The sequence below is a fragment of the Sus scrofa genome, chromosome 8 (assembly GCF_054392235.1).
Source record: "Sus scrofa isolate SSC_HxYL_T2T_F1_AM1 chromosome 8, Sscrofa_HxYL_maternal_Yorkshire_Landrace_v2.0, whole genome shotgun sequence".
Classification (NCBI taxonomy): Eukaryota; Metazoa; Chordata; class Mammalia; order Artiodactyla; family Suidae; genus Sus; species Sus scrofa.
In genome coordinates this window covers 97,275,126-97,298,301 of record NC_139390.1, presented here as the reverse complement: position 1 = coordinate 97,298,301, position 23,176 = coordinate 97,275,126, and the positions used below count along the sequence as shown (strand labels likewise).

At 34.9% G+C, this 23,176-nt stretch overlaps 1 long non-coding RNA gene and 1 pseudogene across 5 annotated transcripts in view; both read right to left on the bottom strand.

The window, feature by feature from the left end:
• LOC102163618 (uncharacterized) overlaps window positions 1-23,176 on the bottom strand; it is a 501,092-nt gene that overhangs the window by 342,213 nt on the left and 135,703 nt on the right. For 3 of the 5 annotated variants that reach the window (XR_014812957.1, XR_014812956.1, XR_014812958.1), the window contains one exon: window positions 3,030-3,212. This is a non-coding gene — a long non-coding RNA (uncharacterized LOC102163618). Of the gene's footprint in view, window positions 1-1,815; window positions 2,034-3,029; window positions 3,213-23,176 lie in introns of all 5 variants that reach the window. The other 2 variants (XR_014812954.1, XR_014812955.1) reach the window with 1 other exon arrangement.
• On the bottom strand, window positions 11,888-12,430 carry LOC100627728 (translationally-controlled tumor protein-like; annotated as a pseudogene).

Here is a 23,176-nt window from a genome sequence, read left to right as displayed (position 1 = left end):
AAATCTATTTCTTGCCTATCACTTTGTCTCTCGATGAATTCCTTCTGCACAGAGGCATGAAGAATCTGAACCTCAGTGAGTCCAGACACTGGGTGAGCGATTTGAATTTAAAACTGAGGGTTTGGAATTCCCGTAGCGCCTCAGGGGAAATGAATCTGACTAGGAACCATGACTGCAGGTTTGATCCCTGGCCTTGCTCAGTGGGTTAAGGATCTGGTGTTGCCGTGAGCTGTGGTGTAGGTTGCAGATTCGGCTTGGATCTTGTGTTGCTGTGGCTGTGGTGTAGGCCGGCTGCTGTAGCTCCAGTGCAACCCCTAGCCTGGGAAGATCCATAAGCTGCAGGTGTGGCCCTAAAATGACAAAAAAGACAAAAACAAACAAACAAACAAAAAACTGTGGGTTTAAATCCCAGTCTGGCTTCGGCTGGGTTTGAGTCCCAGCACATGGGTTCAAATCCCAGTCTGTGTTCCGGCTAGGTTCAGGCTGTTAGTGCTCTCAGTTCCAATAGTATGGGTATGTTTAAAGACTATGGGGGGATTTGCAATTGTAATATGAGAAAATAAAACTAGTCATTCCTGAAAAAAATCATGAGTGTAGGTATGTTTTCTGTCTTCTATAAACAGACATGTATGAGATGGCTAAGACATTTTAAAAAATCCCTTTGGTCTGGAGCCAATGATAGGTACAATATTTTTCATTTTGAATAAAACTTATTTCATAGACATTACTGAAAAGATAAACTGAATAGGTGAAATGCCTTGGGGGAGAAAGGAATGGAGATACTTTAAGACAGCCATTAATTAGCATATCTACCCAAATCCCAGAATATAATTTACTCTACATCCGAATATGGCTGATTCCTCAGTTTAACTGCTGAGCCTCAGCAATTGTTGTTTTCTGCTTTTTTTTTTTTTTTTCCAAGAGAGACTGATAAGCAGCGAAACTGACGACTGTAGACATTTTCATATTCAGTTCACCTCTTTCACCCTTTGCCTCAGGGCAGCCAGCACACTTTGCACAACCTGAACTTTAGCAAGATTTGGAAGAACTCACCTCAGGGAAATTAAAACTGCAGATACAGTCAAGGGACCTATGATAACAAATAATCCACAAACCCCATTATTTGGCAATACTGAGCCATTTTGGTACAAACTCAGAGATTTGATTTTTCAATGTTTATTTGGTAGCCATGCTCACTGTAAATTACTTTTACTTTTATGTATGTCATCTTTTCAGTCTAAATCAACTGGAATATGACAACAGAAGCAGCTTTTAAAAATAATGGATAGGGTTCCAATAGATACTATTAGATCTTTATATAAACCCATCCCAAACACACACGCACACACTCACACACACCTGGTAGTTCTTCATTGTTGCGAGTACTTAGGTGGACCATACAGATTGCTTTTCAGAAGGCCTTTCCTTGGGTGGTGGAGTGTTGGCTGCTGATATCTCACAGCTGAGAGTTGCCCTAAGACTATCCTCTGATAAGCAGCTCCTTTGCCTTATCTGTTTTCTCATCCCTCTTTCTCTTAGACCTTAATCATAAGGATGAGATCATCAGGTAACATTTAACTTAATCCTGATTTCTGCTTTTTTAAATATACACAACAGCTTACCAACTAACCTGTTGATTCCTTTCCTGGACTAGAAGGAATAAGAATGAAGAATTAAGCAGTTAAATAATTGCTGACCCTCTACACCCAGTCCCCTCAGTAAATCTGCAGATGGACCACCTCAAGCAAGATAGTGCCTCAGGGAAGATCAGAAGTCAGCAGTTCTGGTGCAATGAAAAATGACAAAGACTCTTACCTCCTGCCTTAATGATTAACTGAGATTGTTTCCCCTTTTGGCCTTTACAACTTGTCATGGTTGAGCAGAATCTTGGGATTTGGTCTCTGGACAGAAGTCCACCATCTCTCCAGATTTCCAGCTTTTCTGAATAAAGTACCTTTCTTCCCTACTGAAGCTTGCCCCTTGATATACTGGCTTTGGAGCAGTGAGTGGTCCAACTTGCATTCAGTTACACTCTGTAAGAGAAAGCTACCTTGTTCAGGATGACCTTCCCCTCAACCTCTTCCGTGTGGCCTTCATCTAATGATTAGTCCTTTTAGGTTAAAGGCCTATCAGCCATGTTTTAATTTTAGGCATTGCTGGATGGGAATCCTTGCTTACTTTCAACTTCTCCATCTGTGTAGGCCTTCTTTCCTGCTCCTTCACAATTTTTTTTCCCCCAAATCCCTCTCCAAGAAACATTTTTAATGCAAATACTAGCTTCAAAATCTGTTTTTGAGGAAACTCAACCTACATGTATTGTGATCAAATAAATAGGACTTGTCCTTCACAGAGGAAGTGACAAAAGACAAATCCAAGCTCTACCCTTCTTGTCGGCTGGCCGTTTTTGATCTGGGTCATTTCAATACAATCACAGCTCCATCTCCTGAAAGAGAGCTATGATCTGACATGGGAGGTTAAAGAATTTCTTTAAGACTGGTGTTACAAAGCTTGGAATGGATTTTAGCTTTCTAGCAGCCATTTTTAATTAGTTGGGAAAGGGATTCAGGACTTCAGTTTTTACCTGAAAATAACATAGTTACAAAACCATAAGTAACACACCTGTTTTTGTTTTCTTTAGAACATTTCTATTTGTATTTTATCCAAAAGTCAGATAACACTTTTGTTGTTATCTTACAGAAAAGAATGACCTTTGGTAACAACTTGGATTTCTATTCTGGAGGACAGTCTCTTCATATATGCAGAACACCAGGATCTCAGAAAAGCTTTATCCCCAGGGGCCTAGTGCAGGATTATGCATACTTGGCTTTTAGAGTCTAAAAACCAATATGTGATTTGGGACATACTGAAGGATAGTATGCTGATGACGATTCACATTCCTAGAAGAATATTTAGTGACTGTATCCTCTTCACTTTTGTTACTTCATAAAGGATATGTGAAGGTTTTACAACATCCCTTTTTATACATTTTTCTAAATGTCCCATAAAAACTATTCTTAAAAAGTGCTTACTGTAGTTCTTACTGTGGCACAGTGCATTAAGAATCCAAATGCAGCAGCTCAGATCGCTGTGGAAGTACAGATTTGATCCCTGGCCTGGCCCAGTAGGTTAAAGGATCTGGTGTTGTCACAGCTGTGGCCTAGTTTGCAGCCTCAGCTCAGATTCAATCCCTGGCCCAGGAGCCATAGGTGTGGCTAGAAAAAGAAAAAAGAAAAAAAAAAAGGAAGTGTTTACTTGCATAGTAAGTAAAGAGTATATCTTTGAAATTAGTCCTACCTATTTTGCACTGCTGCTATGCCATTTACTAAATAATAATATATGTTTTCTGAGAACCCTAAAGGCCAGTATGTTTATCGATATAGTAAAAATAGTATTAAGACCTATAGCCAGGAATGCCATAGAATTTAATTACATAATTTATTCAAAACACAAAGCATAGTACTGGCATACAGTCGACACTAAAAAATACAACTACAGTGATAAAAAATGATTATTAGCTTCACCAATTCTCTGAAAGATAAGTCATTTTTATTATTTCTCCAAACTTTAATTACATTATTTCCTCTACCAAAGATAACATTTTAAACTGGAGTGATAGATCTTTAATGAATTCAACTCCTTTACGGTATGTTCTTTACATGGGTCTCCTTTATTTTGTCCTTCAAGTATTTGAGGTTCTCGTGATCTCTCTACCTCTCCCTTTTCCATCACCTCTACTAAGAAAATGTGCTCATAAGCCCATTTGATATATCATTTACATTTACTCATGCACTTTCAATGTACTATCTGTTGCAAAGATATTTACATTAGGAAACATATCTTTGTAGAGGTTGAAGGAAGTTTTATATTACTAAAAGAATTTTAGGCACCCAAAAAGCACAGTGTAAGTGCCTGACAATTAGCTCTCTCTCTTTATATGTAAGTGCTTGACATTAAGCTTTGGATTGCCAAAGCATCCATTTCAAATTATTCATCTTAAATAAACACATTCCCAGTTCCTAAATTAGATAAAGATCCTGGCCACCCCACCTAAGAAGTTCCCCTTTATAGATAGCCCTGGGTGACCTAGCTGTGACCTCTGTATAGACCTCTGTATAGAATTCCTGTTTCATGTTTTTAATTCTCCTATCAGTAATAAATTCAGGAACCCTAGATACCCCATCCTTTATCCCAGTAAAGGCAGGTCCACAATCTTCTCTCTTTATCTGTAACCACACTGTGTGGCCCCAGGTGTGTTGTGTACCTTCCAGGACTTATAAATAATGAACCTTATTTTTTCCAAGTCCCTAAATGGTTGTTGTTAAGGTACGTCTTGCAGTCACTATAAAAGCCATAAGGGTTGGTCCAGCCATAATATTTGCTCCAGGTAGGGAAATGTCTATAGGGGCTTGGGGACTTCCTGCAAGTAGTAAAGGGGCTTAGCGAGCACCCTCAGGCACTCCTAGTCGATAGCATCCTATTAGTAGGCTGTGACCAACACAAAACATAGGGTTATATATTTATTGGAAAACTTCAAACCATCAGAGGTGAATGACTCACTCTCCACATATACCATGCATACCATGAAAAATGAAATGTTTAAGAAAGCACATCCACTCTTTAGGAGAGTACACTCATTTAGTGTTATTATTCTATTGAACTAAATAGTACTCTAGTGACCGAAGAGATGCCTCCCCAAGAACTCATTTCCAAAAAAATAACACTCCTTCTCAGAAGAATTTGGTTCATTATATATGACTAAAATCACTATTTATAAAATTTCTAGGAAACATAAACCAATTTCATTCAAGTTGTAATTTTTTTTTTCCTGCTCACCCCTTCAAACTACAGATACACACATATTTGTTATTTGAGATTAAATGGTGAATATGAAGTATGTATACATAGTTCCAGGATATAGTTATCAAAGGCAGCTAAATTAAATCACTGCATAATTTAAAAATATCTGAAGAGAACAAAAAGGCTCAAGATGATTGCCAATTCTATATCATAGAATCCCTAGAAATCACAAAAATAAATGAGCTACATGAACTATTTTATTTACTTAAATAGGCACATATTTAATCAAACCTGATGCTACCTAATTATCACATTATTTTGTTCTAATCTAAATGTACATTGGTTCAAATTGATCACAATACTAACACAAGCTAATTACCTGCTTCTTAACAAATACAGCCTAACTGACATAATATTTTAATACATGAAGTAATTTGAGAGAAAAAGCACAAAAGGCAAAAGGAGCAATTAAAAAGAACTAATTCTAATGGCTATATTTTGTATTTCCTTATATTTGCATCATAATATAGATAATATAAAATATGTTCTATTGACATATTTACCCAATTTGAAGTATATAAATCAAGATTTCAGCAAATTCTTTAGCCTTGGATGTTGTTGATCAAACAAATGGATATGTTTGTCTGAATTACAGTGATGTCATAGAAAAGATAAATAGAAAAATAAAATAAGAATGAGAAAAATTACCTAGAATTTTAAAGCATGTAAAAGGCAGTAGGTTTATTGCAACCCATAGTTATTTTTCAGATGCTCACTATAAAAGTATTGTTTGCATTACATTCCCAATCATCATGCCACGTGTCTGCCACTTATTTAGTTCTATTAGGTAGCTTTAGGATTAGAGAAAGATCAGAGACACAATTGCTATCATTAAAACTCCTCCTTAATAGTTGGAGGTAGAAGATTAAGAACATGAAATAAAAGGAGAGTTTTAAAAGCTGAGTGTACTTCATATGCAATATGACTACTGAATATAGAAATTAAGAGGTCAGTGAGTCTAATACGGCTGACACAGATAGACAATGGGAAGACAGAAATAAGCTGCATCTTATAGATTAATAAAGAAGTGTTTAGATGGAAGGGTAAAAAGAAAATTATTTTGATCAGGAAAGTTAAATTAAGTTGAGACTCATTTTAATTTGAAATGTAACAGAAAAACTTGGATTATAATTAAGCCTCTTTCAAAAATGGTCTTGGTAAGAATTTCTCTGGGAGTTCCCATTGTGGCTCAGTGGGTTAAGAATGCAACATAGTCTCCATGAGGATGTGGGTTCAATCCTTGGCCTTGCTCAGGGGGTTAAGGATCTGGTATTGCAACAAGTTACAGTGTAGGTCACAGATGCAGCTTCAATCTGGCTGTGGTGTAGACCTACAGTTGTGGCTCCAATTAGACCCCTGGCCCGAGAACTTCCATGTGCCACAGGTGTGAACATAAAAGAGAGAGAGAGAGAGAAAATTTCTACATCCTTTACATAATAAATATCTTTATTTTTTTTTTGTTTTTTATTTTGTCTTTTTAGGGCCACACCACAGCATATGGAAGTCACCAGGCTAGGGGTCAAATTGGAGCTATAGCCACTTGCCCATGCCACAGCAATTCCAGATCTAAGCCACATCAGCAACCTATACCATAGCTAAGGGCAATACTGGATCCTTAACCCACTGAGCAAGACCAAGGATGGAACCTGTATCCTCATGGATACTAGTCAGATTCATTTCCACTGAACCACAATGGGAGCTCCAAGAAAAGTCTTTTAAATTTTACCTAAATTGTAACTGACATTTGATTTTACTCCTAAGGTTATTATAAATGAAGAGAAGATTGGGTGGTAGGCTTATGACTCAGCAATGACAAGTTTTTACCTTGAATTGAAAATAATGGTGGACAAAAACTCTTCAGGTAATTTAATGTTTGTGCCTGAAGACTTATTTGATCATCCTTTAACTTTAAAGCATCTCCAGCTATAAATTCTCAGTAAATGATTTTCGTAAGTTTTGATCTTATGTGCACTCAGAAATGACATTTGAATAAATAAAATCTTTTCCACCAGCCTTGTTGCTCTTTAAAAAGTATCTAAGATATCAGACATTGGACAAGTTTTAGAATAAGTTAACCTTATATTCCTTAAAAGATATAGTAAATGTGTAAATGTGCTTCATGAAACAACTTTTATCTAGAAACACATAGAAGGAAATAATCACTGGCTTCATAGTTTCTCAGCCTTAATTGGATTTGAAAGCTGAAAAATATTAATTCTATTTACTCTATATGTAAATAAAATTTCAAAATACAAACAACAAAGCTTCAATATTTATTGTTTTATTTAATTTTTTTTCTGTTTTTACCACAGCATTATTTATATGATAGATGCTCTAGGGGAAAATAAAGATATATGTGATTGAAATCTTGAGTATATGCTATGGTAACATTTCTTATTTCAAATTCACTTTTCAGCATGAGTAGATAAACCAACAGAAGACGCCTTGAGGAAAATATAGATAAAATCACATTAAAATATTTCAGGTTTTAAGACACCGAAACAGAATACCAAAGCCTAATTTATTCAAATATCACATAAACTTTTCAACATTGTTATCAATCAATGCATATTTAAATATGCTAAATTTTAAAATAAATTACATTTACATAGTTTACAAGTTATTTCACTTTTTGCTTTGTTGGTTTATCTCTAAAGCATGTATGTTGATATACTTGTTTGTTGTATCACATAAAAATATGCAGATTTAATTCGCTGTTACTATTTGTTAAATTAAAAATAAAAACTGTATTCCAATGGGGTAAAAGAGAAAGAAAATATTTCATCAGAAAAACTGAAAGAAACTACCTATTACAGAAGCAGTGAAACTGATTAAAGAAGGATGGGACAAAAGAGGAAGTTAGAGAGGGAGAGGCTCATCAGATAATGAAAGGATCCGGTTAAGCAGTTTAGTCTTCAAACATAGTGAATATCAATCAGGAATATGAATTGTACTTATGTTTTAGAAATAACATGCTAAAATGGCATGAAAGAGAAAAAAAAATGTTGAATAAAATATGAGAAACACTGACAAAATATTTTTCTATCTATTACAAACAAAGACATCTGGTTTGTTAATAGGTGTTTATCCATTTAGAATTTTAAGTTGAAAAGGATCATTTTAATTCATATTAAAATTAACTAATTGGTTAAAAATATATTTCTAATTAAAATAGAGAAAATTACGTATTGCCAAGTATCATTTCTCAGACATGTTAATCACAATCATCTGTGGAGCTTAACAAAATATTAATAGGCCTAAACCCAGATATTCTGATTTAGTAGTTGTTGTTAGAAGACATAAAATTTTTTATTCAATCAATGATTTATGTCTTCAACAGACATCTTAAATTCTGACCACAGCTTCTATCTGGAAGTCTCAATATCTGAAACATTATTCCCAAATTGATCATTCTTTCAATATGAGAAACTTTCTAAGAGTAATGGGACATGACTCCAAGGCAACTCTCCCAAATAGTGCACAGAGCAGTTGAGCAGGATAAGCAGACGGGGAACGAGATTGTGTATATAAATTTGAAAATAGTTACATGAGCAAAGTTAAACCAATTTCTATTTCAAAGTTTTATTTCATAGAGCGTGTGTTGCACTATTGCCTATTATACATCTCAGAGAAGTCAGAATGCACAACATTTCTCAAACTAATTCCCTAGAAATATATTTTACACAGTACATTTCTACAAGGCTAGAGTTGAGCTGAACATACTTCATGAAATGCCACTTTAAAACAGACTAACAGGGAAAAAAGAAAAAGGAGTACTTATCAGTTTCTGGATTCTGATCTTAGAAAAGTTAATTAAAATGTCAGATGGTTATAAAGTAGTGACAAGGATAATCATGTTGAAAAAGAGGAGAGGAAGAGAATGGAAAGGCAGTGAATTCTACTAGGATGAATATAAGAATGAGTCAGTAGACTAAGAATCCAGTCCTCACCCCAAATAAATAAGGTATGTGATATTGCGCAAACTATTTAACACTTTGTGCTATGTTTCAAATGAAGACGCTTAGCTGAAAGGTCTCCAAGATCTCTCCTATTATCTAAAGTTAACTTGAATACTTTCAATCACTGGAACAAGCTCATAGAGAGTGATAAGAAGGTCTAAATTAATATTTTCCCAGTCATGGAATACAGACTTAAGCAAAGTTAATTCTTTTTATGAATTATGGATTTGATGTTCTAATAAAGAGAATTCCATATGTGTAAGTTTAGTCAAGCCAAAGATAAATTAATAAAAGGGAAAGAAGCAGGAGTCAGAATGGGAGACACTCAATTTTCTTGGGTTGCAGAGAGGTAGTTTGCGGGTTACTGGTAGGAGCCTCTCTCCCATCATTTTCTTCTTTCCACACTCTTGGTTAAAATCACTGGTTGAATGGACTACATCTCTAATCTTGGGAACTCATGGAGTTTTATAGCAGGAAAATACACTTGTAATACTGATATTTTTTGCCATTTGTCTCAACCTCTTTCTTCTTACTACTCTCTCTCTCATTTAAAAACTTGAATCACTAATTCAGAATAAAGTCACAGAGAGCATGAAACAGGAGTCTGATTTTGGTTTCCCAATACTCTTCTCATGATGGAAATACCAAGGATGAGATCCAGAGAAAAGTATTTGTGGTAATTATCATTTGAAGAGAATGTGTTTTCTCTTAGAAACTAGAAAACATTTATTTTGAGCTTGGGTAAAGAGAAGAAAAAGTGCAGAAAATGAAATTAGAAAAGCTATTAGTGAATTTGCCAGTCGAGTTGCTCGCCTTCCACACAAATCAGTTTTGTGTCTTTCATTACAATTATAGCCAGATACATTTCTGCCAAGTTAGGCAATTCAAGATTCCTTTGCAGTTAATTATGAGCAAATAATTATCTGCCAATGGAATTTGTGCAGAAGTGATAGGTGCCATTTCTGGCCTGGAAATGACCTCAGGAGTAAATCCTCCACCCATACCTCTTTCAGTTGTGAGGAGATAATGGCAATGGAACGTCAATCATACAGCAATGACTAATCTCTCAGGTATGGTAGAGCAATGCCTTAGAAAGAAGCTAACCTTTTGAATAGCTATGAAGACCAGAAACATTTCTGAGGTGGTGAACACTGATATACTCACCATTACACAAGAGAAAAATAAACTCACTTTGTGCGGCTATAATTTGAAGTCTTTTGTTATAGCAGCTTAGCTTTGTTCCAATTAACATCTTCTTACATGTGAAAATCATTTGGAAAATTTCTAGTCACATATTTTTGATGGTTTTACTCATTACTATTATTATTAATAGCAACAATAAGAATTATTAGATTGTGAGCAGTACATAGAGTACACAGAGTATAGGGAAAGAAATGCTAAATTACAGAATAGGAATTAGGGACCTTGTAGCAAAGACAAAACACAAGAGGCAGTGTTCTGGATCTAAGTCTGGTATCATCACCAACAGACCACTCAGCTTCCACTTTAGTGAGGATGCTTCCTTGGTCAACTGCTAGCAATTAAGTTGAGAAATGTTTCCTGGAAACTGTCAAGCACTCTTTTGAGAGATTATCATATACATAACCCAGGCAGCTACATAAACTCTTTCCCACAATGAGATGATGAGGCATTTTTCTTTGTCTGCACTTCTTATAAGAACTGCCCAGAAATAGTGATATCTGCCTATGCCCTAAGAGTTTACATTATTTCCACTGGACTTGCTGATATGATCAACAAATTTTATCATTTAACAGGTTACGAAAAATCCATGTTTATGCTGTGTTATGGCACATAGACTTCATTCTAGTCAAATCCCTCTCCAGGAGTTATCCTCTGCCCAAGCGAGCCACCTCTCCAAAGGTCATGCTCCCCTCTTGGAGACAACTCACAGCAAATGATTTTTGTAGATAGTAGATTGTAAAAACCCACAGAACCCTTTTCACAACTGAGGTCACCCTGCAAGAGTATCCCAACTGATCCAGAGCTCCTTTTAGATGCAACTCTATCACAGTTCATCTTCTCCCTCTGGTTGCTTCATTAAACCTTCACAGATTTTTTTTTTTCCCTAGAGAACATTTCAACTAACCTTCAAAGCAAAAATCTCAGAATCCCAGAATTAGTTTCCTAGAAATCTAACTTACTAAGAAAAAGAGAATGACGGCATGTAGACTTTGGAGATAGTGATACTAAGTTTTATGCTGGCAGCTGTAATTTTACAAGGGAGTGGAGAATTTATGGAATGAACAGTATCAGCTTATCATTTCACTGATCAAAACCATAGAAAATATCCACTCGCATTGCATGTTTAACTGATTTCATCTCAAGCCCATAAAGTTTTGACTTCCAGTAATTATCGAAATGAGCATAAACTTAGGTTTAAATTTTTATTCTGCCACATGACTTTTATCCATTCAGTCCATATATAAATATATTTAGACTTCCTACACGTGGAAAACACTATGTAAGTTTCTGGGAAAATATACAAACAGACCATGTACCATTTCTTATGGTTCTTTAAATGGTGAGAGTGAAAACTAATTTTTGTTTTTGCAACTGTATTAGTCTTTTTATTCTTTTGGTTAATCTCTTCCATTTGTAGGTGATGAAAGTGTAAAGAATCCACTTCAGCTGTTGGCACTGCTCTGAGCATGGTTTTTCCCTTCGACTCAAATATTTTGATTCTTGTTTATATTCCAAGTCCAGGAAGTGGCTTTCAACTGCAGAAGTTATCTGAAGATGGCCTTATACTTTCCAGTTGTGGTCTACAACAAGGTTCTAGCTTCTCCAGGAAGGCTACACAGCATGATTTAGATATTACATATTAAACTAAGGGGCATTCTCAAATGAGTTTAAATGCATTTTATTTTTAGACAACCTACATGACATGTTTTGTTTTGTTTTCCTGCAAAAACAATGCCCTTGCTTCAAAAAAAAAAAAAAAAAATCAATGTCAAAATAACAAGCTCAAGATGCCATCAGTCCCATTTGTCTAAGTCCTGGTGTTTTGTGGATGAAAAACAGCGGCCAGCCAGTTATGATGACAGGCAATAGATCCAAAGTAACAGACAAATTTGTTAACATTTTTCCATTTCTAAGCCATCCTTAAAGAAAATCATATACGGAGTCACATCATCTTCACGGTGGCCCAGCAGAGCAATCATGCCATCTGGATTCCTATTTTTACCAATAAAAAACTGATAGTTTTTGAAATTAGCAAGGATGTGCTTGATTTGTTCTCTAGCTCCTGTCATAAAAGGTTTTACTCTTTCTTGGCTCTGTTCTTCAAGTTTCTCCCTTTGATTGACTTCATGTAATCTTTGATGTACTTCTTATAGGCTTCCTTTGTGAAGCTGGTTTCCTGCAGGTGGTAGTTCATAACAATATCGACACCAGTGATTACTGTGCTTTCGTACCTTGGCCCTGGGACCTCCAGCGTAGGCATTTCCACCAATGAGCGAGTCATCAGTGTTACCCTCTACTCTACTGACCATCTTCCTCTCCACCTCCAGACACAGCCCGTCCGCAATCTCCCGGATCTTATAGATGTTGGAAAACATCTCATCATGGCTGATGAGGTCCTGGTAGACACTCATGGTGGTGGCTGGAGGCAGACGACCACGGCGTTAGCTTAGCAGGAGCTGGGAGCTTAGAGCAACAGCAGTGCAGCTGGGGTGGCACTCAGGGGGGAGGGAGAAGTGGTCAGAAAAGCTGAAAACTAATTTTCAATAGGCAATTATAAATGCTAAAAAGCAATAGTTAATCTTGTCCTTTTTTTTTTTTTTTTTTTTTGTCTTTTTGCCATTTCTTGGGCCGCTCCTGCGGCATATGGAGGTTTCCAGGCTAGGGGTCGAATCGGAGCTGTAGCTGCCAACCTACGCCAGAGCCACAGCAGCGCAGGATCCAAGCCGCGTCTGCAACCTACACCACAGCTCAGGGCTACGCCAGATCGTTAACTCACTGAGCAAGGGCAGGGATCGAACCCTCAACCTCATGGTTCCTAGTCGGATTCGTTAACCACTACGCCACGACGGGAACTCCTTGTCCTTTTTTTAATGTCAAAAATAGGAGTAACTATAATGTAAAACTGCTGTTAGGATAGAACATATCAACTTATGAAAGTCATCTGGCACAGAGCAGAACTCAAGAAACATTGGAATCCTTCCCAGTTTCTCTTCCAATTTCTTTATTCTTTTTTTATTTTTATTTTTTTGTCTTTTTGCCATTTCTTGGGCCGCTCCCGCGGGATATGGCGGTTCCCAGGTTAGGGGTTGAATCGGAGCTGTAGCCACTGGCCTATGCCAGAGCCACAGCAACGCGGGATCCGAGCCGCATCTGCAACGTACACCACAGCTCACGGCAATGCTGGATCCTTTAACCCACTGAGCAAGGGCAGGGATCGAACCCGCAACCTCATGGTTCCTAGTCGGATTCGCTAACTACTGAGCCACGACGGAACTCCCCTCTCTTCCAATTTTGACATGTTTTCTAAGATAATATAGCTATTATGTTTAGAAGTTAAGCTTAATGTATTGAAATATTTTATATATACAAGCAAGGAAGGACTTATTGTTTTGTTTCCAGTTAAAAACCTTTCATACAAATGCATTTGTTCCACTTAATTGGAAGGTAGGAAATATATGAGAATAAAGAGGCATCATTATATTGACCATATATGAAGCTCAGCTATCAAGGCCCACCTTTTGCAAAGGTTGTATGGCAAGACAAGATATGACTTTCAACACAGAAGAAAACAGCTATAACCCAGCACAAAAATCACAATCATCTCCAAAATTTCTCTACAGATTTAATGTATTACTTGGAACAATTTAGACACTTGAAAAAAGATTCAAATTTTATTTGTATACCATCATTATCAGAGTAGCTAACATATATTGAATATTTATTATGTGCCAGAGTCTATGCATTTTCTATTCTTTTATTTTTATAGAAATGACCATATGTTGTATGCAATATTCCCAGACAAGCATATTTCTATGGTAGGAATCTCCATTGTTCCTACCAAAATTTCCAGAGCTATGTTTTTCTAGAATAGCATTAAATATAATTTACTGTCCTTCAGCTGTCAACCAATAAACATGGCCAATCACCCTGTGTCTTCTCCAGAATGTATGAATGTATAACTTTCACAGTCTGTTGACAATATTCTTTAAAGACTTACATGGCATGTTCTCAAGATGCTTTAGATCACCTGACTCAGATCTGCTATTGCTTGAAATAACTACCTTAGGCACTACAGGATTTGATGGAAAACTTTGTATTATAATTGGAAGGTTAATATTCTAACAAAATTCAGAGTATTTGATCTGTACTTTATTCATTATGATGGATTAAAAAGCACTTTAAAAAATGGAATTTTGGACAGAACTTTGGGAAACAAAGTTTAGAAGAAGGTGTTATCATGAATAATAAGTAACCAATAAAAGGTAATGTTGCACAGAAAAATTCTATTACTGAAATGAGGAATATGTTAGGCAAATTTCATGCAGAAGCTGTATTGTATAATGGTTAAAACTCTAGACTCTAGGAGAAGTAGCCATGGATTCAAATCCTGGCTATTACACATGTGATTTGAGGGAATTTATCCTCTTTTGTTTTAATCTTCTTATGCAAAATTAGGACCGTAATACTAACTACTGCATTTTCTATTTACATACATGACTTTTTTTTTTTTTTTTTTTTTTTTTTTTTTTGTCTTTTCTAGGTCTGCACATGTGGCACTTGGAGGTCCTTAGGTGAGGGGTCTAATCGGAGCTGTAGCTGCCAGCCTACACTATAGCCACAGCAAAGCCGGACCCTTAACCCACTGAGCGAGGCCAGGAATATCAGAAATATTTATTATAGCTTTTAAAGAATTCTGTTTCATTTATATGAAAATGTATTTCTTCAGAAATAGTCCACAAATCTGTGGCTGGATTACTGATGGCTCACTGGGAAATAAAGCAAAAGATATAAATCATTGTAATGCTAAGTGAAAAAAATACCTGAAATTCTAATTGAGTACCTATCTGGATTCCACCAACAGAAAAAAACCTGAAGTTTATATTAACTACGTTTTTGCTAAAAAAAAAAAAAAATGAGTCCACACCTGCAGTATATGGAAGTTCCTAAGCCAGGGGATGAGCCACAGCCATTGTAGAAGCAACACTGAATAGTTATGCTGTGAGCCACAAAGGAAGTCCTCTATTAACTATGTTAATGTAATCAGTTGAGAAAATATCTGCAATTCTATTCAACTATCACGTGGATGATGTATACATTTTTACAAGAATTTCTAATGATAATGCATCACAACTGGAATAGGTTCTTATACCCACTGACATAATTCTAAGTATCTTTTGTAATATATCTACTTCTACAAATGCATTCTTTAAAATTATATATGCACTAGGTATAATGAAATATCTAACAAAAGAATGGCTTGTATGAAAGATGTTTGTCTTGTCATATTACTAATTTTAAAAACTCTACTATTATCCTTTAAAAGGAGTTGTCAAGAGCCCAACAAATGGATAGTTGCTTTATTACCCCTAAACTCTCAAAGCTATTTGATTTAATTTTGTTATTCCTATAAATGTCACAGAGTCAATAGAAATGTTTATAGAATTTTACATTGCAGGAAGGAAAGCACACAAATTGGCAAAAAGCATGGGAAAGATACTGGTGCTTGATATTGTGTTTAGAGATTATATAGATGTTGTTACTTGTCATACTATGCACTGCCTGATACACCCACCAATTCTTAAAATTGTCTTATCATGAATATATCTAGAAGGTGATACTCTTTTTCTCTGGCTAGTGATCTTGTATTTTCAACTATTCAAGGGCCCTTAGTAGTGTATTGGTTCAGATTAAATTTTTCTGTTTAATCAAATGCAAGTGTATACACTAATTAAATAGCACTAAACTCGAATACCTATTATGTTAAAAATCATTCCATGTTTATGCTGTAATAACAAAGCAAGAGATGTTAATTCAGTTCACCAGCAGCTATCTGAGGCACCACAGGTTAGAGTAGACTAATTATGGTCCCCAGACTTGTCTTGAGGCCAACTTTAAAATCTAGAATCTGTCTTTATTAATATAACAAATATATATTTACTCCTTCTGACACCACTACTGTTGCCAGTATCCATTACAATCAAGTGCTAGGATTTCTCAGGTAAGAGGATGATTGTGTATGTGCTTTAACTCAAGTATCTCTAAACAAAGTTGCTATCCTTTCTCTGCTTTACTGGGTTTAGAATATCATGGAACTCTGTTTATTCTTAGAGAGGGTACATCTGAGTTTACAGCTGACTTAACATTAACTCAAAGAAACATGAAAAATGGGAAACGCATCTCTGTGTGTTGGCAAAAAGAGTTGATTTGTTAAAGTTAACTCGGGAAAATTATAGATCTCACCCTGTATAAAGCTTTACTACTAATTCAAAAGTTGAAGGAATGTATCATGAACAGATGTAATATGTTTTTTCCTGGAAAATCCCCAAAAAGTATGCTGAAGCTCCCTCAAAAATCCATCTTTTTCCTCTGCATTCTTTTAACTTGGGGAAAAATAGACAAGTTTTTAAATTAAGTGCATAGATAACACCTATAAAGGAGACACTTTGGTCTTGAAATATCCTCATTTTATTCTCCATTAATCACACAGCCTATGTGACTACCCCCTTCTTACCTACTCCATTAATCTAAGTTTAGGTTGGTTTTCTATAAATGATCTAAATAGATACTTGTATAACTTGATAAAAGCATTTTATTTTGTAATTACCACTACTGTGTGCCAAGGGATGGATGTCTGATCAGGTCATTCATTTCCCAAAAACTCCTTGCTAAGGAGGAAATGTGCATTGTCCTTCTCTAGATCTTTTCTTTCCTGCTCTGTACCAAAGATGAGTAGACACTGAAGGGAGTGAAAATAGCTTGACCCTCCGTTATGACCCTCTCTTTTATACCAAAAGCTATCAAGCATCATTTAATTTGAACCTCTTTATTCTTTAATCTATACTGAGTAACATAGACTCAATGATAGGGAGATAATCCTGAGATGAGCTCAATTTTTATCTACAGAGGTCAAAAGTCATGATTATTAGTGGCAGAGTTTAAAAGAAGATAATCACCCAGGGAGAATATACAACTTAGGTTAAGATAGCTAAATTAGGAAATTTGATTCCTATAAAAGATTTCACTTCTGAGGTATGGCATAGTATATTTTTAAAATATGATGACTACAATCTTGTTCTGTATAATGTATATCATTATTTAAACCTTTAGTAAAATATTATACATTAGAACATTCTTGTGCATTCATTTTGTGGGACTAAAGAGTCTGAACAATACAGCAACGAGCAACTCTGGGCTTTCACATATTCAGTATCAGCTGCTCTATTGTGGAAGGAGTTATGACAACCTGTGGAGTGGATTTTATTTCAGGATTCAAGATAGTATCATCACTGGTGTAATGAGCAGCACCAAGTAGGTCAGTCAGAGTTGGGAGAGCCATTTCTTCGAGCAAATCAGGAGAAGAACAGAGTCCCAACTTGTCCCAAAAATAAATCAGTGGAATGTGAGCTCTGAAGGAGAAATAAGTAACTAAAATATAGGTTATGTATTTGTCAGCCTCCTTGATTTATTTTGTAATGATATAGAAAACTTAAAAATCAACTTATTATTTTTATGTAATCTAGCTTACAGAATCATTTGACTAGAGGAAGTAGTTGATGCTAAGAATGGAAGACGTAAGCTAGAATGTTTACAGTTGAGACATGTAAGACTGTTCCTCAGGTTGTCAACTAATTCATGGTTCCCTTTTTCTATTTTTTCATTCACACTTCTATTTTCATCATTAATTTACATATGCAGATACATATGTCCTATTATATAAGCGATAAACTCAAAATAGCTAACTTACTGAAGACACACAAAAAGAAACTCTACTAATAATACATGCAATAAATTGGGCATAAGCTCTGGATATGATGTCCAGATTTGGATATGTAGAATTGTGGTTTCAAAGAAGGATCTTGTAGGATACATAATGTATATACAAAAAGCTATTTATATGAAAAAGCTAAACATAAAGAAAACAATTCTATATCCAATGGCACTAAAAATACAATATTTAAGAATAAATTTAACAAAAGAAGTCTAAAACTTTACACAGAAAACTAGAAAGTATTATTGAAAGAAATGAAAAAAAAAGATCTAAATAAATAGACGTTCTATGTTTATCAGAGGACAATGTTATAAAATGGCAATATATCCCGAATTACTACAGATTCAATAACAGCCATATTAAAATATGTGCCAATTTTGCAGAAAATCTCTAGCTCACCCTAAAATTAATATGGAAATGCAATAAACATAGAATAGCACAAACAACCTTGAAAAAGAAAAACAAAATTGGAGCCTCACACTTCTGATTTTAAGCTTACTGCACAGCTGCAGTATTTAAGGCTGTGTGACATAAGAACAAACCTGTAGATTAATGTAATAGAGTTGAAAGTCTAGAAATAAATCCTTACTTCTATGGACAGTCGATTTCTGATAAGGTGCCAAGACATTTTAATGAATGAGAATAACCTTTTTTCAGAAATGATTCTGGAACAACTGGATATCTACATGCAAAAGAATAGATTTGGACCTTTAAATTACACCCTACACAAAAAAATAACTCAAAATGGATCACAGAAAAGTAAGGACTAAGTCTATAAAAATCTTAGAGCAAAACATAGGAGTATATATTTTTGACCTTAGGCAAAGTCTTCTTGGAAAAAAAACACAAAAGCAAAACAAATATACACATTATATATGTGTATGCTATATATAAATATATATAATGGGCTTTATCAGGATTAAAGACTTCTTTGTTGCAAACGGTACCACCAAAAACTGAAAAATAGCTCCCAGAGTGGAAGAAGATAATAACATTATCTGATAAGAAGTAAGTAACCAGTATTTATAAAAATTCTTATAACTCGAAAATAAAAAGATAAATAGCCTAATTAAATATGATAAATGAATGTGTATATATGTATGATTGGGTCACTTTACTGTACAGCAGAAATTGACAGAACATTGTAAATTAACTATTATAAAAATTAACAAAGAAATATGAGGAATGATACAAATAGACATTTCTCCAAAAAGGGTATATAATAGGAACATACAAAGTTGCTGATGATCATTAGTCATTAGCACAATGCAAACTGAAATCAAAGTGTAATACCACTTCTCACCTACCAGGAATGCATTAGCAAAATATCACTGTTGAGAAGGATATGAATCTTATATATTGTTAGTAGAGATGCAAAACTGTGCACTTACTCTTCAAAAGAGTTTGGCAATTCTTCAAAAAGTGAGAGTTAAAAGTTTAACCTGAGAGAAATGAAATTATATATTCACAAAAATATGTGGGCATAGATGTTCATAATAACATTATTCATAATAGCCAAAAATCATATATTACTCAAATGACCATCAACTGATGAGTGGATAAATAAACTGGCAAAGGCATACAATTAATACCATTTGGCAATTAAAAGCAATAAAATACTGATACATTAGCAATATGAATGAACCCAGAAAGCATTATGCTAAACAAAAGAAGCCAATAAAAAAAGGATCACTTGTTTTATTATTCCTTTTATATAAAATGTTCAGAAAAAGCAAATCTGTAGAGACAGAAAATAGATTTGTGTTGCCTAAGACTTCTGGGATGGGTAGATGAGGAGTGACTATTAATGGATAAGAAGTTTCTTGAGATGTAAGTATTCTAAAATTAGGTTGTAATGGTTCAGAACTCTGAATATGCTACAAAAAATTGTATTGTGCACTTTAAAAACGTGAATTGCATATTATATAAATTATATCTCAGTAAAGCTTTTCCTATTTAAAGACATTAGAGTATAAAAGTAAGAAGTATATTTTGGAGAATATATTTTTATATATAAATAAATGTAAAAGAATGTGTGCACAAAATATAATCCAGCCTCTTTAGGAACACCTATAAATCAATAAAGGGGAAAACAACAGAAAAAAAATGAACAAAAGACATGAGCAAATGGTCAGTAAAGGTATGATAATGGTGCTCAACTTCATTGGTCACCAAGGAAATGCAAATTAATTACAATGAGCTATAACTTTATATACACCAGAATATCCAAATAAAAAGCTTGGAAATACCAAAAGTAGAAAAAGATAACTCTCATGAAAAGTAGTAAGAGTGTCAATTGATATAGGTACTTTGGGGAATTTTTTGGCATTATCTACTAATTTTTACATTTGTATACTTGAGGAACCAGCAATTTCTTACACAAAATAGGAGAAATGACCTAGAATGTTTATAACTGTATAATTCACAGATGTCTCAGTTTGAAAACAACAATAACTCCATCATTAGGACAAGGGAGTGATGACTTGTGATACATTCACTGTGTACTATGGTCTGAGTGTTTCTGTCTCCCCCAAATTCATATGTTGAGATCCTAATGTTCAATGTGATAGGATGGGATAAAGGGGTAAGGCATTTGGGAGGTGCCTGGGTCATGAGGGTAGACCCCTCGTGAATGGGATTAGTGCCCTTATAAAAGGGGCCCTGAGAACTTGCTAACCTATTTTCTCCAAGTAAAGAGATGAACAGTTATGAACAATTATGAACAAGGAAGAGGGCCCTCACTAGAATGTGACCATGCTGCAGCCTTGACTTTTGGAATTCCCAGCCTCCAGAACTGTGAGAAATAAATTTCTGTTTATAACTAGCCAGTTTGTGGTATTTTATTGTAGCAGCCCAAACAGACTAAGACAGAAAATTGGTGTCAAAAAGTGGAGGTGCTGTAACAGAGGCCCAAAAACATGGAAGCAGCATTGGAACTGGGTGATGGGCAGAGAATGGGAGAGTTTTGAGATGCATGCAGGAAAAGCCTACAATGCCACAAATAAAATGTAAAAGGTGATTGCCATATAGGGTGAGAAACAGAGGAGGAGAGCTATAGAGAAAGCCTCAGGCTTCTTGGTAAAACCTAAGTGGTTGTGAACAGAATGCTGGGAAATATGGGCAATAAAGGTCATTCTGAGGAGGTCTCAACTGGAAATGGAATACCATTTCAGGAGAGAAAAAAAAAAAAATCCTTGCTATACCCCAGATCAGATCATTCTTACCTGACATGATTTGCCTAAGTGAGCTTTAGATCTTAGTTTTGACTTTAATATTTTCACTGATCCAACTTTATGTTAACAATGTAGAAAAATCATTTTATTCACTTATTACAAACTTTTCTCTATTCACTCTTATCTGAAAATTCCACAAAATGACGTTTCCTTTAGCATCGTCACAGAAATCGTTACTAATGCCAGTAAGTAGCTGGCTTCACAGAACAGATATGACCGTCACTGAAAGTACCTCTTAAGATAATCATGCTATTTTTCTCTGTTGATCTTGTAAAGAATTATATAAATAGATCATATGGGAACTAGTAGTTCCATATACACTGAAAAATTTTAGGGTATTTCTCTGTAACTCGTCTATTTATCTGTCTCCACAGTATATGACAGGTTTTGGAAGTAGTTATGCTATGTTAAAATGAAAAGAATGCTTTCCTTCCTTCTATTATGATTTGTCACTGTTAAAATTTGACTTCAGGATTGATTTATACATTAAAAATATCAAAGACTATACTCTTTTTTTTTTTTTTTTTTTTTTTTTTTGTCTTTTTGCCATATCTTGGGCCGCTCTCGCGGCATATGGAGGTTCCCAGGCTAGGGGTCTAATCGGAGCCGTAGCCACCAGCCTACGCTAGAGCCACAGCAACGTGGGATCCGAGCCGCGTCTGCGACCTACACCACAGTTCACGGCAACGCCGGATCTTTAACCCACTGAGCAAGCGCAGGGATCGAACCCGCGACCTCATGGTTCCTAGTCGGATTCGTTAACCACTGCGCCACCACGGGAACTCCAAAGACTATACTCTTGAATCATTAAAATCACTGACTTTTTTTAGTTTTTTGGGAAGAAATTAGCACATGGCTTGTTTTTAATGTTTCCTATAGTTATTACATTTTAGGTTTATGATTTCTTAGAGAAAATTTGTCTCTTTTAGACACAGTGGTAGGATTTGTTTTATATTTGCTATTTTGTTGTACTTTAAATAATTTATTATGATATTTATGTATCATATTATCATTTATGTTTTTATTATGACTACTTTGTTACTTTAAAAATTAACTTCTCAAGTTTCAGACTTAGCCTTTTCTTTTGGAATTGTTAAAGCCCTGTTTTTTGAAATTTAAGTAAAACTTCTGAGTAAAATTTTGGTTTTATCTAATAAGGCGTTTTTCCCATAGAATAATGACTTAACTGTCTTTTTACAAATGACAAATGCTTAAAATAAAAAAGTAAGTAATAATAAGTAAAATAATAAGAAAATGTTAAATAATAAGTAAGTAATACTGAAAAGTATAACAAGAAATTAAATAGGTCCTTTCTATCTGCTTAGGGGACAATATTCATGAATATTGCCTATATTGATTATTCTTGGGTGTGATATATATATATACATATATATATTTACTAAATGCTAAATATCATTATAATTTTCAGGAATTTAATAGAAAAGAAAAATAAAGTGAAATAGAATGACTGGGTTTGTTTTGGGTTTTTTTTTTGCCTTTTTTTTAGGGCTGCACTCATGGCATATGGAGGTTCCCAGGCTAGGGGTCCAATTGGAGCTATTGCTGCCAGCATATGATACAGCCACGGCAATGCCAGATCTGAGGTGCATATGCTACGTACACCACAGCTCACAGCAATGCTGGATCCTTAACTCACTGAGGGAGGCTGGGATTGAACCTGTGTTCTCATGGATACTAGTCATATTTGTTTCTACTGAGCCATGATGGGAACTCCCAGAATGACTAATAAACTGCAAAGATAGATAAATAAATATATTTGTAGTTATAACTAGACAAATAAAAAACAATACAATTTTTAAAACACTACTATAGAAATATTTAGATTCTGGAGTCAGTATATATTATTAATTCTATATATAAATGTGACTATCTCAATACAAAATATGTCATTATGTGAATATTTACCTTTATAGATTTTTCCTTTATACTTAAAATTAAAAATAAAATTGTCAGCAAATTCTAGCACTGAGCATGTGTGTAAATGGTGGTGAGGAAGTTGTACAGAGGAGGATTTGTTATTTTCAATAAATGTCTTTTAATTTGTAGACTCTCATTTTGTAGGTTTGTGGGGGTTTTCAGATCATTAATTTGTATTTTTAATTTTACCTTGATAATTATTTTCTTTCATCTCCACT